This window comes from Macaca thibetana, chromosome 18 (assembly GCF_024542745.1).
Source record: "Macaca thibetana thibetana isolate TM-01 chromosome 18, ASM2454274v1, whole genome shotgun sequence".
Taxonomy (NCBI): domain Eukaryota; kingdom Metazoa; phylum Chordata; class Mammalia; order Primates; family Cercopithecidae; genus Macaca; species Macaca thibetana.
Window position 1 is genome coordinate 47,111,821 of NC_065595.1, and position 14,952 is coordinate 47,126,772.

Consider the following 14,952-nt stretch of genomic DNA (forward strand, 5'->3'; position numbering starts at 1 on the left):
ATTTGGGTGCACTTGAAATTGGGGTTACTCACTGTGGAGGATTCCCTGTTTCTCTTCCTGAGTACAGGCCCCTCAGCACACCTGGACAGCTCCTCCCAGCAATTGAGAGAATTTGGATAGCCCTGTCCCCTTCTCTATGACATCACATCCTACTCTACAAAGGAAGTAAAAGTGCCAAGAATTACATCATGAAGTGGATGAGAGGCAGGAAGGAAATGATGAAGCCACACAAAACACCAGAAGCCACCCTCAATTCCTGCATGACAGAGAACAGAGACAGAGAAGGAGAGGTTCCTGGGTGCGAACAAGCTTTACTGATTGAGCTGTGTAAACATTAATAGAACAAAAGATAAGGAGAAATTATCTTCACAGAACAAAACATTGATGCCATCAAAATAATGTGACACATGGCAGAGACATGAATCAGACTCACAGACAGCCATACTCTAATACACTGAGTAGGGCAAGCCACAGTCGGAGCACAATGGCATCTTAAGCTACCAGACCCAAACCTTAGACTAACTGTCCATTGCCCCAACAATCTCTTGACCATAAGGCACTGCCTGGTCTTGTTGTTGCTTACATTTTGGATGTTTGGTGGGAGATCTGTTTTTTTGTGTTTTTTGTTTTGTTTTGTTTTGTTTGTTTTTTCTATTGTTACACAAGCAACTATTCATCAGGCTTTTCCATTAACTTCTACTACTTTAATGTTTAGAAATTCCTTTTATCCAGAGAGCATGCAAATACCTACAAGTGTTTCTTTCAAGTAGTTGTTTTTTAATTCATCTGGAATTTATATTTTTTGCCAAGGTGAAATATTAACATCTGCCCCCTCCTCCCATAGTAAGCCTCACTTCCCCAACATAATTTGTTTCATACGCCACACATGGCTAGTGAGGCATCCTCTACCATATGTTAAGAGTAGGGCAATGAAAACGTTTCAAAATGTGAAACCTAAATATAATTGTGGGAACCCAATATATAAAACACACAAATGCAGAGCTGTTCATGTTGAGCTGGAGATGAGAGAGCTCGGACCCCCACACTTACTCCCTCTAATGGCTGACGGCACTTCTGGGACTTTTAAGAGTCTCCAGAGGAAACTGCATAACCTGTCCTTGGGGGGCTTGTCCAGGGGTCCCACTAGGTCCCACTGATCTTTCCATCAATTGCTGAGTCAACACTACACTGTTTTAACTGCTGTAATATTATAATACACTTCGCTCGCTGAACAGGACACTGCTCTGATTATTCCTTCTTAAGTTTCTAAATATCCACTTTATTTTTTCCGGATGAAATTGAGATTGGAATTCAACGAAACATCTAATTACATCTAATTAAATTCCGACGAATTTTATACATCATTCCAATTAAGATTTACTTTGTAACCTCTAATAAACATTTTATTATTTTATATTTTCAGTTGCAACTTCAAATATACTTTTTTCAACTAATATTTCCCACATTCTATTGCTAATACATATAAAAGTCACTGAATCAGGGTAATTATTATCTATATGAATAGTTAATTAACAGTTTTAATAGCACACAGTATACAATCATGTTTTCTACAAATATTGTGAATTGCTTCTCCTTTATAATAGCTGTACGCTTTATTTATCTTTTCTACATTATTTATATTGGCTAACTAATCTTTCTTAGTCCGTTTCAAAAAATTTTTGCTGAAAATTTGAGCACTTTACAATTCATTTCCTCAAAAACAGGCCCCTAAAACTGCTGAGTTTCGCTAAGAATATCTGTAGCTAGAATTATTAGAACTAGCACTGCCAGGAAGATTGGAATTACAAACCACTGGCCACATATCACTGTCTCTTCACAAACCAGAGTCTGTCACAGTGCTCAGTCTTTACATAAAATGTCCTTTCTTTCTTTGTGAAACAAATTGTTCTCTTGTGTTAAAGCTATATTTGTGATCTTACTATACTCAATCTCTGAGATGTCTTGCATCTCTTATATACTGAAGTCTTTTCAATTCCTAGTTACTTTCTTTCTTCTTCACTTCTACTCCATGAAAGGTTTCAAATTCAACACTGCTCTCCACAAACGGGACTCTCCATGCCTAGCGCACAAAGCATACACACAACTAGCTACGTTCCTGGTTGTGGATCTATTTTTCACAGGAGGTAAACAGATGTACAGAGCTGCCAAATATACCATTACATTCCACCTTCTTATCTAACTAACTCTATCAGGGCCTATCTCAAAGACTTATACATTCATACAGTTTTGAGGCAAGAGTCTCATTCCAGAAATTCCTCCACCCCCCATAGACTTCTACATGTCCTAGGATGGGGAGAAAAAATAAATACAAAAAAGGACCTGTAATACGTGCAATATAGATAAAGGAAAGAGAGAGACGATTGGCCAAATCATTTAGCGCCAAGTTAAGAATGCAATTTTATGTGTGTTAGGTTTGGTCCTTAAGTACCTTTTTGGTCCAGGAACACTGGCTCAAGCATATTAAGGCTTACTCAAGAATTCCTTGGTATCTCTCAAAGAGAAAACTCATTCTAAGTAACTCTAAGATAAATACATTGGATTAGTGTTCCTTTAAAGGTTAAAATTTTGGCCCTTCTGGCCCTAAATAAAACTTTCTGAGAGAGCTTACTTATTTGATGGTAAAATGAAAAATAATCCCTACAATTTAAGTATCATTTCAATGATAGATGTTTACATTTGTGGAATTCTACGTGGGTATCAGTGACCAGGCTTTTTCCCTTTTTCTAACATTAATGTGCCATCTTTCCTTAATCAATACTGGCAGTTCATTAAAGTGTTCAGATGTTTAGGGCCTCATGTCCGAGGTAAACGATTTTGGGGTTATAACAACAATAAACCATTATATACCTCTTTACAATTACAAATGACTTTTATACAATGTATTTTATTTTATTTGCTTCATACAATACATATTAATTTATTTGATCCTCAAAACAATTCAGTGAGATGCATAGAGAAGTATTATTAACATTCTCTGAGATGTGCAAAGCTGAATTGGCTCAAGGTCACAAAGCTAGTGAGTAGATGAACAGGACTTGTAGGCATGATGATACTGATGACAATGTTTAAGTATAATAAGAGCAGCTAATATTTATTAGACAACTCCTACGTGCTAAGTCCTCTCTGGGGGCTTTCCATTATTACAAAAGACTCTAGAGTTAATATATTTAACGTTCCCTATTTCTACTACTCTTGAAAAGCCTCAAAGGTCCATGTCATTTTGATGAAACATGAACTTGGGTTACTGATAGTCTTCAGATGAGAAAATAAATTACATCAAAAGTGACAGCACCTCAGCAAATGCCCAGTATTCACAGCTCAATTAGGTTGTTCTTCACTCCCAGCGTATGTAGCTGCTGGTTGAAGGGTTAAAGATGATACTAACAATTTTCTGTTCTATTTAAATGTTCTTTATGGTAAAATTATATGCTATTGTATAGCAGTCCCCCACCTTTATGGCACCAGGGACCGGTTTCACAGAAGACAATTTTTCACAGAATGGCAGGGGGGAATAGTTTCTGGATGAAACTCTTCCACCTCAAACAATCAGGCATTAGATTATCATAAGTCAAGGTATCATTGCTCTCACAAACCCCAGTTCAGGAATTTCACACTTAAGAACAATCAGCCCAGACATGGTGGCTCATGCCTGTAATCTCAACAATTGGGGAGGCTGAGGTATGCAGATCATTTGAGCCCAGGAGTTTGAGACCAACCTGGGCAACATGGCGAGACCCTGTCTCTAAAAACTTAAAAGCAAATAAATAAAAATAAGCAAGGCATAGTGTTGTATACCTATAGTCCCAGCTACTTGGTAGACTGAAGCAGAAGGATTGCTTCAGCCTAGGAAATTGAGGCTGCAGTGAGTAGTGATTGCAACACTGCATTCCAGCCTGGATGACAGTGCAACATCCTGTCTCAAAACAAATGAAATATGTGTGTGTGTGTGTATGTGTGTATATATATGTGTGTGTATATATATATGAACAATCAGATATTAAATTCTCAGATAATGGTTTAAACTATATATTCCCTTGGTATAGCACCTGTCAAAATTATCATTAATGAGTGTTACCTTGTTTAATGATCTTCCTGCTCACTGTAAAACTCATGTATTCCCGGGCCTTGGTCCTGATTCACATCTATATCTCCAGATTGTAGCACTACTAACTAGGCTCCAATAAACAAAGACCAAGTTAATTTGGGGAAATATTTTGAGTCATTCTATATTTGGAGCTTTTCATAGAATAATAATGAAGGTTGTGAGCTCTGGAGGCAGATGAACCAGGAACCCCTACTCACTAGCTGTCTGATGTTAGGTAAGACATCAGAAATCTCTGAGTCATAATTTCTTCTCTTCCTTAGTCATAAAAGTATTGTGAGGACTAAATGAGATAATGAATGTAAAGGACTTATTATTCCAATGAGCCAAATGACTGCCTACAGTAATGAGTGTTAATAAACAGTAGCTAATATTATTGGCTGAAAAAAAAAAGACTGGCTCCCTTTGAACACAGTCTAGAAACGCAGATTTTTTTCAATACCAAGAAGAGCACTACCAAAAAATCAGAGGAATTAAATGTGGTCTCTTTAAGATTTCCTAAGTAAACTTCACTAGCTACTACAAATCAGGCTAGCCACATATTCTCATCCCTCACTGCCTGACCACTTCCAAACGTATTCCACCAATGATGCACAGGAAAGCCTGCACCATACTGTGCCTGGTTTCCTCATGGCATGCTTTTAGATACTGTTCAGATGACTAGGAAGAAGAGCATACTAAAGGACCAATTATCTTGTTATGCTTGTTACAAATCAAAAATATAGAATACCAACAGTAACAACTTACTTCCAACAACATATACTAAAACTTTCAAGCAATTATGATATACGGTATCACAGAATATTCATGAGAAGGAAATTCTGTTTTATAGCAACATATTTTAGTTGCCCAGGGTCATAAAACCTGAGCACAGCTGAAAGAAATGATTTTTGGAGTTTCAAACAAAGCGGTCATTCCCTGAATTTGCAGATGAAATTCTATGTAATAGAGAAGTGAATTCTAATTTCCTGCGGGATTTTGGCAACTTTTTTGGACCTCAGTAAGTTTCTAATCATTTAAAACACTTCGCATTCCTTTTTCACACAGAAAGAAAACAAAGTGGCAGACACTCAGAATTTACACAGTGTTCTAAAATAAAGCAAAAAAAGAATAATTGTTTAAATAATGATATGTAAAACTTGTTTTACAAAGTAAAACTTATCTTTAACGAACGACAGGGAAATCTTTCTATTACAGAAATTTGCAGGCAGTCTATTCTCTTAAGAGCTCAGTAATTATTAAAAAGTTTTTTCAGTACTTCAAGTAAAAATTGTGCTTTCCTTTCATTTCCATCAAGTTATCCTACTTTTTGCCTTTGAATATAACACTAATTATTTAATGTTAAATTACAAACACTGTTTTATCACGTAAGGTCAAAAGGCAATCGTGTTATATAAGTTTACAAGTATGGGATTCAATATGTTATACACAAGATACGTTGCCACATGTTTTCAAACACTATTCAGGCCAAGTCTCCCTTTGTTTCCAGACTAACAGATCCTTAGTTTCTTCATCAATCTTCATGTAAAATAATTTGCAAACACAATCACCCAAATCATCCTTCTCTGAACATTCTTGAGTTTTCCAGTGACACTTTTAAAACACATTTAAGAATTATATTCATTTAAATAAATGAGCTAAAAAACTGATAAATATTTTAACTGTAGCTTGATCCAAATACAATATGGGGAAATCATTTTTTTCTATCTGCAAGAACTACATTAACCTAATACGACACATGCTCTTTTTCAGCAGCCACCTCACATTGTCACTCAACTAAAAGTTCCAGATCTTTCAATATTTGCTTCTGAAATTGCACCCACAGCTCTGTAGTGTGTTTTCCAAACCTGCCAGACATAAGCATATATTTGTTTTAATACACTAGTGGTTGTTTAAATCCAGTAGTTTAGGCTAGAAATCCTATTAGTGCCAAACAGCTGATTATTGAAAGTAACAGTTAAACTCGTCCCAGGAATGTCCTCCACTGGATTTCTACATGCCTCCAAAAAACCTGCTGCATAGAAGGACACTGTGATCTCAAGTGGATTTTATCTTTTTAGTTACACATTATTTTCTCAAGCTTACACAGTCCTTTTGTAACCCCCATTGTTTTCCAATTGCTCAGTTTTCTTTATTTTTTCGGCCACCTATTTGACAAGCATGATTTTGATGTATTCCTCCAAGTTATTCATGACAGAGCAAAACAAAGCAATGGAAAACAAACTGTTATGGCTGCCATTGGGATCTCCTTTCAGACTGATACTGATTACTCAATCTATACACTTTATCTATACACGTTCAATCCAAAACAAATTCATTTAATTATACTATCACCCAGTTTATAAATGTCCATCACTTCTAAACGAGTTTTACAATAAATAGACTTACATCAAATGACTGGCTGAAATTTAGCTCTAATATGTGCATCTTCCTGATGTATAAGTCTAATAATCCTATCAAAACTAAATTAATTTAGTTTGACATGAATTAACTTAGAGAATCCATAATGCCTTGCAGGGATATGATCATCCACTTCTATATGCTCACAGTCATCTCTTCAACAATGTATTTTATTGAAGGTTGAGGTGAAGCTCAATAGTCTATAATTAAGAAGTTTACCCTTTCTAAAAATGCAGTTATTCTGCATTAAGCATTATTCTAACATGCATATGAGCTCATTTAATACTTTTAACAACCCTCTCACATAGGGCCTATTGTCCCCCTCATTTTATAGATTATAGATGAATTAATGAAGATACAAAGGAGTTAATTTAATTTGCCCAGTGTTACACAGCTAGAAAGTGGGAGAATGAAGATCCGAACCCAGGCCTTTGGACAACTGCTCTCCTGTTCTTTGTGATTATTCCCATGGTTATCCACAACACTTCCTGGTCATACCTGCAGATTCTTTCAGTGTCTTGTCATCGAGGCTCATACATCATCATTTCTTATCCCATATAACTTCTCTCATGTAACTTTTCTTATCACATCTCCTTGAAAGAAACTTGCACTAGTTTAAAAGAGACTAATCCAGTGAAATGTTTCAAAAATGAGAAATCATGCCCGATGATAAAGTTACTGTGACTTTGATCTTGAACACTGTCCCAATTTTATGGCAGTTAAAACGTGGAGGCAGACATTAGTTAACTCTCATTAGCTGAATGAAAGAAACATGAGTTTGTCAGATCAGATAAATGCTTTCTTATTTCTAAACTAAGAGAAGTGTCTCACATAGACATTTTTATACAGAAGCACTGGGGGGCAATGGACAATATTTACAAGGAGGGTTAAGTAAAAGCAAACATAGGACACATAGTAAGTTTTGTTATAGAACCTCCCATAAAAATCTAAACATAAGACAAAAATATAAATGAGAACATCAGATGAAACAATTAAAGTAGACAATCTTCCCAAGATCTAATATGATTAAATCAAGATTATATACTCTAACAATTTGGGGTTTATTTATATTTTACTACTAGTAGTATACATAGATCTATAATAACTCTGAAAACTATTTGTAGATGCAAGATTAATACAATATTATGAAAATTAATGTGCTTAGTGTATACTTTTGCCTACATATGAATACTAAACCCCTGCCCTTATGGAAACAGACAACAGGGATATGCAGCATTCCCTGCAGGATAACATGAAAAGCAGCAATCAGTCAAGACCCTAAAGTTTTAAATCTTGGGAATCCTTATAAGATGCTGGTGTTAATAAGAGCAGCTAATGCATAATGCTAGAAAGCATTCAAAATAAGCTAGGCATTTTTCTAAGAACTTGACTTACATTAAGACATTTAATTTCACAGTCACCCAGTTAGGCAGATTTGTTTTCTGTTTGTTTGTTTGTTTTCTGTTTTTCTTTTTGTTTTGTAGATGAGAGAACTGAGACACCAACACATTAATTCACTTTTAATTCACTTATACCAGGTTATTCCCAGGTAAGAAGCAGAACTGGGATTCAAATCCATGCCTCCTTGTCCAAGTGTTTCACCATCACAATATACTGCCTTGTACCAAATGGTAAAAGTTCACTTGGAAAATAATTTAACAGTATTATTAAAATGTAAAAGGCAGGCACTCTCATTTACTGAACCTCATCTACCTTTAGGTATTTTTCTTACAAAAATCCACAGCCTATCTTGCATGTACAATGAAGCATTATATGAGATTATGGCTCCAAAATAATGAGACATAGTCTAAGAGGGAGCTGGTTAAATAAATGAGGGTACATACATACCATAAAATAATAGAAAGAATAAGGTAAGGAACAAGAAAATATGTTCTGACATGGGAGGAAGTGGTAAGTAAAAATAAACATGTTGAACAACAATACATAGAGAGGATGCATATATTCCAGTGTCTGTGGTGTACATATACATGTTCCCATAAAGTCTCACCCACATCCCCGCCATATAAAAATATTAGTGTTAACAATTGTAACCCTGGAGACTCTACACATTATGTAATTTATATAACTTATGCATGTATTATATAAGTTATATAGTTGTTAACAGCTGATTTAAAAGTCAGCTCAAGGCTAGGCGCAGTGGCTCATGTCTTTAATCCCAGCACATTGGGAGGCCAAGGCGGGTGAACTGCTTGAGCTCAGGAGTTCGAGACCAGCCTGGTCAACATGGTGAAACCCTGGTCTCTACAAAAAATACAAAAATTAGCCAGGCATGGTGGTACGTGCTCAAGTCCCAGCTACTTAGGAGGCTAAGGTGGAAGGATCTCTTCAGTCTGAGAGGTGGAGAATGCAGTGAGTCAAGATCACGTCACTGCACTCCAGCCTGGGTGACAGAGCCAGACCCTGTCTCAAAATGAATGAATGAATGAATGAATGAATGAAATAGAGAACGAAGGTCAGCTTAAAAACAAAACAAATACGAATACTCAACCAACAACAGAAACAGTTATGTGCCTTATACTGTAATCATAGTGAAGAATATAAAATACAAGAAGACTGAAATTATTCCAAAGCAAACATTACTCATCATTCAATCTGAGTCAGAAAAATTATTCAATGTTATTCCCACAAACTAGTCTGAAATGACACAGCATTCAGATGTATCTGCCAGAAGAAATTAGTTGTAAAATATATCTTTAGATAATCGTATAAAATGACTTTGTTATATGAAATTATTTGATTCTGTCCACTTAAATGTTGAAGAATGACAATGATGTTTATTTTGTCACAGTTAACAGTAATTATTTTCTCCTGACTACAGATGGACAACAGCACCACCACCTCAATAATCCATTCATTTAACAAATACTCACCAACCACATACATACACCAAAAATGAAATACAATAAAATTTGCCATTACCATCGCTGGAGACACTTATTCTCTGGCTTACTACAGTGGGGGAAGGGAGAGTGGCAAGCATCTAATTTACTTAGAAATAGATTTAAAATGAAAGGAAGGAACTAAACTATATGTCTTCTTTCGTATTCATTCAAAATGCTCATCTACTCTACATAGAAATGACCCCTGCCTACTCTGTTTCCAGTGGTGGTATTATAATTCAGATTCCATGGAATTGTTATCATCTTGGTATGTGTTTGCTGCTATATTTCTAGTAACTAGCATGTGGTAGTTGTATAATAACTTGCCTAACAAAAAAAAAAGGAGACGAGAAAGAATTGATGTACTCAGTTTATTGTTGTCTGTGCACAATTCCCCACTTCCTTCTTCCGAAGAATGCCCTTTCTCATTTTGGTTTCAATGGAAGCTGTTATATTGCTGACAGTTCACATATTCCTGTCATATTCCTTCAGGAATAAGCAATTCTTGAAGAGCTGCCTATTAAAGATGGGAAGGAGGGATGGCTGGAGGTGGGGACACAAAGAGGGCCAATCATTAATCTTCTCCAGGATGTACAACCCTAAAACTCAAGAAAACACATCTTGATTACTTTTTGGTAATGATACCATGTGAGGAGAGCCTGCAATTTGCTGGAAGCTATGTTCGTAGGCATGTGAGCCAGGCTCAGAAAATAAGCATACTGTGCAGAGACAGGATGGGAGAGTCCTAGCTACTTTCATTCTTACTCTCCAAGTATTACCTAGAACCTCCTACTTTGCCGCAATGGCTTATAACTTATGAGTCTTCCAATAAATTCTCCTTTTCATTAAATTGGTTAGATGACCAAAGGTTCATAACCAATGTGCTCATTATACTAATTATTGAGCCCATAGTTGATTCCTTTCACAGGATATTTTTAAAAGATACAGGATATACAATAAATGCTTTTAAGTCAGATGCTAACTTACCTGCTTCCTTTAGATTAATAAAACCATAGCAATTCCTAAAACCGCATCACTGGCAACCCAAATTCTTAATAAACAAAAATTCTGAGAAGCAGGTTGTAGTTCTTTGTTAAATATGCACTTGATCCATCCAGAAGTAGTATCTAAAAAATTAAACATTTTACAACAGTGGGAGTCCACGGGCAAAGTTATAAATAATTCTAGTGGTAAAAGTTCTTTACCTAGAACTTTGATGAGTAATAGGTGAAGAAATTCCTGATTCCAAGCCTTCAAAAACAGGACTAACATTTTAAAAATATGAAGCAGGTGTCCTAAGAGCTTAGATTTTAGACCACAGGCTTTCTACAGACCAGTAGACTTAAGCAAAATGTGTGTTCCTGTTTCCAATTTGAGTCATGCATAAATATTTACCATAATGGTTTATACCACAATCCGAGTCAAAGAACTCCCACCCTGATTTACTATACTCAATTATGATATAATTAAAATATCTGCATCAAGATTTGTGCTAAATAGGCCAGGCATGGTGGTTCATGCCTGTAATCCCAGCACTTTGGGAGGCCAAGATGGGAAGATCACTTGAAGTCAGGAGTTTGAGAGACTGGCCTGGTCAACATAGTGAGATTCCATACATATATATATATAAAGATTTATGTTAAATGAATTCAGGGCAAATATTTCTACATGCTTCTTGATGTACTACCTACCTTAATATGAGCCAAGTTTTCCAACCCTCCCCAGTTTACCCCTCATTTCTCGTCTTCTTAAACTATGTGCTAGAGGAATTAAGGTATATTTATAAGCAAGCAGGACTGGTTTCAATCAGCCAGCATTTGTTGGTATGAAATAGGAGGTGGATCTCTTTGAGAAGTCAATGGAGTATTAAAACTTGCCTTTGCCAACAAAAGATTCTGCATGAAATCAGATAGTCCCTGTTGCTTCCCAGCCTTCCTTAGTCCTGATTTTACAAGCTGAGTTGTGCTTACAACCAGGCTGGGAGCTCATTATACTGTAATATCACGTTTATTTTGATGACAGAAGGAAGAAAAATTATTAACTCTGATGTGATCAAAACAATCATCCCTTTGAAAAAAAGAAATACAAAGTAAGAGTTACCTATTAGCCAACTCTAAATCAGGACTCACATCAAGTCTTGCTTAGATTTTTTCCCAGAGGTTGCCATTCAGCATTATTAAATTTTGCCTAAAGATAAATTAGGCCAGATGTTGTTCTCTTATATTCGCTCAGCTACAGACAGTAGGGTTTAGGCCCACAAGGAATCCATCTCTTCAATGTAAGTTATCTATAGAAAAAGTATTGAGAGTGCTGTTAATTACCCTTGCATTCAGGTTTAAAAGATAACTACGCCTGCCATCAGGTATGGAGGACATATAATAATACAAACATCTGGATAATCTGTAGGTGTTCCAGTCATAGGGGATATAAATGTAAAATACATCAGCTCCATATTATGGGAAATTAAAACAAAAATATGGGAGATTTAGTTTTGTGACCTTAGCAATTCAGAGATAGCCTCACCTATAATAATATTTCAGTGGCTGCATACCCATATAAAGGCTAAAATTTTTAAAGATAAAGGAATTTGCTGTGAAAATCAATGCCTCCTGCAGATAAATTATGCCATAAACAAAATTACAATTTAATATGTAAGGGACTGTGTAGTTACAACTTAATCCCTGTTTGTGAGAAGGACGGGAAAAAACCTCCTGGTTTTGAGGTTTTAGTTTACAGCATGAAACAGATATGGCTGAATATCAGTAAGTTGAAGGATTGAACAAACATCATTCGTCTGGTTTAAGATGCATGTGGTCAACACATTCCTTGTGGTATGAAAGTCTGCAGGCTTTCAAGACCAGTTTTCTTCATTTTTCCCCCCTTTTCCTACATGAAGGGGTTGGGCTCAATGGGGAGTCTGTGAGCTGCCAGGAGTTTCTGTATGGGATATCTAGGGAAGAGTGGAAACTGGTGGGAAACAGCCCGAGGGTAACTGAGCCCTCAATGGATGAGAAACATAGACTGGAATCTCTGAGACAGACAGGCTGGGAAATATAATCTGCTGGTGGGGGTACTTCTCTCCCAGCACTCCCCTAGGTCAAAAAAAAAAAAAAAAAAAAGTGGCATAGGGGGATAAAGGAAAGAAAAGAAAGGAAGAAAGAAAGAAGTATTGTTACAGTGTCTGCTTTCCCCTTCTCAGTGGTGTGGAAATCTGGCCATACCTTTTCAATGAAACACAATTTGTCTCAACTTGGGAACTTAAACTCATTTAAAATGTCCAGGTGCCCTTTCTCTATCTTTTCAACAATCTTGGAATTCAATTCCTTGTTAACCATGATTGTTCTACTCTCTCTGGTTAAAAAACTTTCCTCCTCAGTAGACAAATGGGAGGAAAGACAGTTATTTTATAAGGCAAAAATATAAACAAGATTATCTTAAGACAGAATACAAAAAGATTTCCCTTGTAATGAAAAAATTTTTTACTGGTTTTACGAGTTTAAAATAACAAAACATAAATACTGGAAAGGAAGATTTTACAAATCAATTTAATGTAATGGAGAAGGAAAAAAAAACAAAGGGACTTAACTTTGTTTTCCTAACAGATCTCTGAAGCATGTAATTATATATTTTAGTGCCTCATAAACAAAAGTAAAGGGTGGCCTGGAATAAAAACACCTGTTTTTCTTATAAAGATTGACTCTGTCAGGATAGGCAGAGATATGCAACAGTAAAAATCAACCCCAAAATCTCAGCAGAGTGAAACAAATGCTTATTTCTCACTGACATCTACATTTCCGGCCAAGAACCAAGTTAACTGAAATTCCATCTTGTCACCAGCTTCTGTGATCAATACAACCAGAAAAGCAATAAAGTGAATAAAATACTGACCCGTAAAAGCTGCAAGTCAGAGGTAACAAAACAAAAATGGTTATGCCTAATTCAAGGCAGCAAAGAACTATGATGCCACCACATGTCCCCTAAGGAGGAAAAATGAAAAAAACTGTCATCAATCTAATCCTTATAAGGTGATATCTACTTGCTCACGTATTAAAGACAGAGAAAGATTTTTATTTAAATAACTTAAAATACCTTTTTTCCGTTGTGGATTCTATTTAATATAAACATGTACAAACACACATGAAAAAACTTCAAACACTGTTTTATTAAAGTCCCATTATTTGTTTCCCCATTACCCATTTCTCTAGATGATACCTTTCATGTGCTTAGATTTGCTTTTGAACTGAAGCAAATGAACTGCCTACCACTAGCACCTAGCACCAAGAAGATAAAAGATAAAATTTCATACAAAGATAGGAGAGGGCAGACTCCCCGGATTAAGGGCTTCATTCTCCACTAAAGCTTTTAACCAATGGAAAAATGCATTTAACTTTCATGAGTGCATTTCCTACTACGAAGCTGAGCTCAGAAAACAGTGAATTCCAAAAAAAAATAAGTAGTGTCGCCTGTAATCCCAGCACTTTGGGAGGCTGAGGCAGGCGGACAACGAGATCAGGAGATCGAGACCATCCTGGCTAACACAGTGAAACCCCGTCTCTACTAAAAATACAAAAAATTAGCCAGGCGAGGTGGCAGGTACCTGTTGCTTGAGCTACTCAGGAGGCTGAGGCAGGAGAATGACGTGAACCCAGTAGGCGGAGCTTGCAGTGAGCCAAGATCCTGCCACTGCACTCCAGTCTGGGTGACACAGCCAGACTCTGTCTCAAAAAAAAAACAAAAAAAGTATCATTAGAAGATTGAAAGGAAATGCAATATCTAGATTTATGCATTCATTTTTTTTTTCCTGCTGACAGACCATCTATTCCTATTTAGTTACTGGAACGTGGTGTGTAAACAGAGCATTAGCAAAAAAATGACAAAGAAATAAAAATTGGAGAAAGGATGAGAATAGGAGATAATATTTTTGTTTACATTCAACAGCATGTTTCTTTTTCGCATTCTCTCATTAAAGATCCTGGTGGACCCAGACTAAATGTGTTTTCTCTTTAAATAGTAGCAACTCTGCCCAGGACTGAGCATGAAAAACATCAATTCTCAGAACCATCCACTTTCCAAGCTGAAAAAGTAGAGATAAATTTCCACAAAGCTAAGTAAAATGTGTTATAAAGAGGTAGAAGGAGAGAAAAAAAATTTTCTGAAACACTACATTTGATTTACTTGGGCTCTAGGGAAGGAGAAATGTTGTCAAATGAATAAACAGAAAATGGCAGCAATAAGACTAATGTCCACAAATTTCTACATGAAATAAGGAATCATTATCTGATGCTGACCTAATCTCAATATTCAGAAAATGAGTGAGGATTCATTCAATGGAGAAGAAACATTTGTTCTCTTTGGTAAGTTAATATCATCTAAGGATTATGATCAATAAAGGTTCTTCTTGGCATTTTAGATAGTGAATAAAAATATTTACTTGCATCCAAAAAGTACCTGGAAGCTCCACGAAGAAATGTATATTTTAGTGTGTTAAGATCTAAATAGTACTTGGATTCTAAATTGTGTCAAACTATA

General features: G+C 36.1%; 1 protein-coding gene and 1 long non-coding RNA gene across 2 annotated transcripts in view; both read right to left on the minus strand.

Moving 5' to 3' along the window:
• The window catches only part of ASXL3 (ASXL transcriptional regulator 3), a 182,306-nt gene that overhangs the window by 154,640 nt on the left and 12,714 nt on the right, over positions 1–14,952 (minus strand). The gene's annotated exons all lie outside the window — the stretch shown is intronic.
• LOC126941566 (uncharacterized) lies at positions 7,638–13,938 on the minus strand. Its single transcript, XR_007721356.1, has 3 exons — positions 13,312–13,938; positions 11,524–11,710; positions 7,638–10,550 (listed from the first exon to the last, which is right to left on the minus strand). It is a non-coding gene; the product is annotated as an uncharacterized LOC126941566 (long non-coding RNA).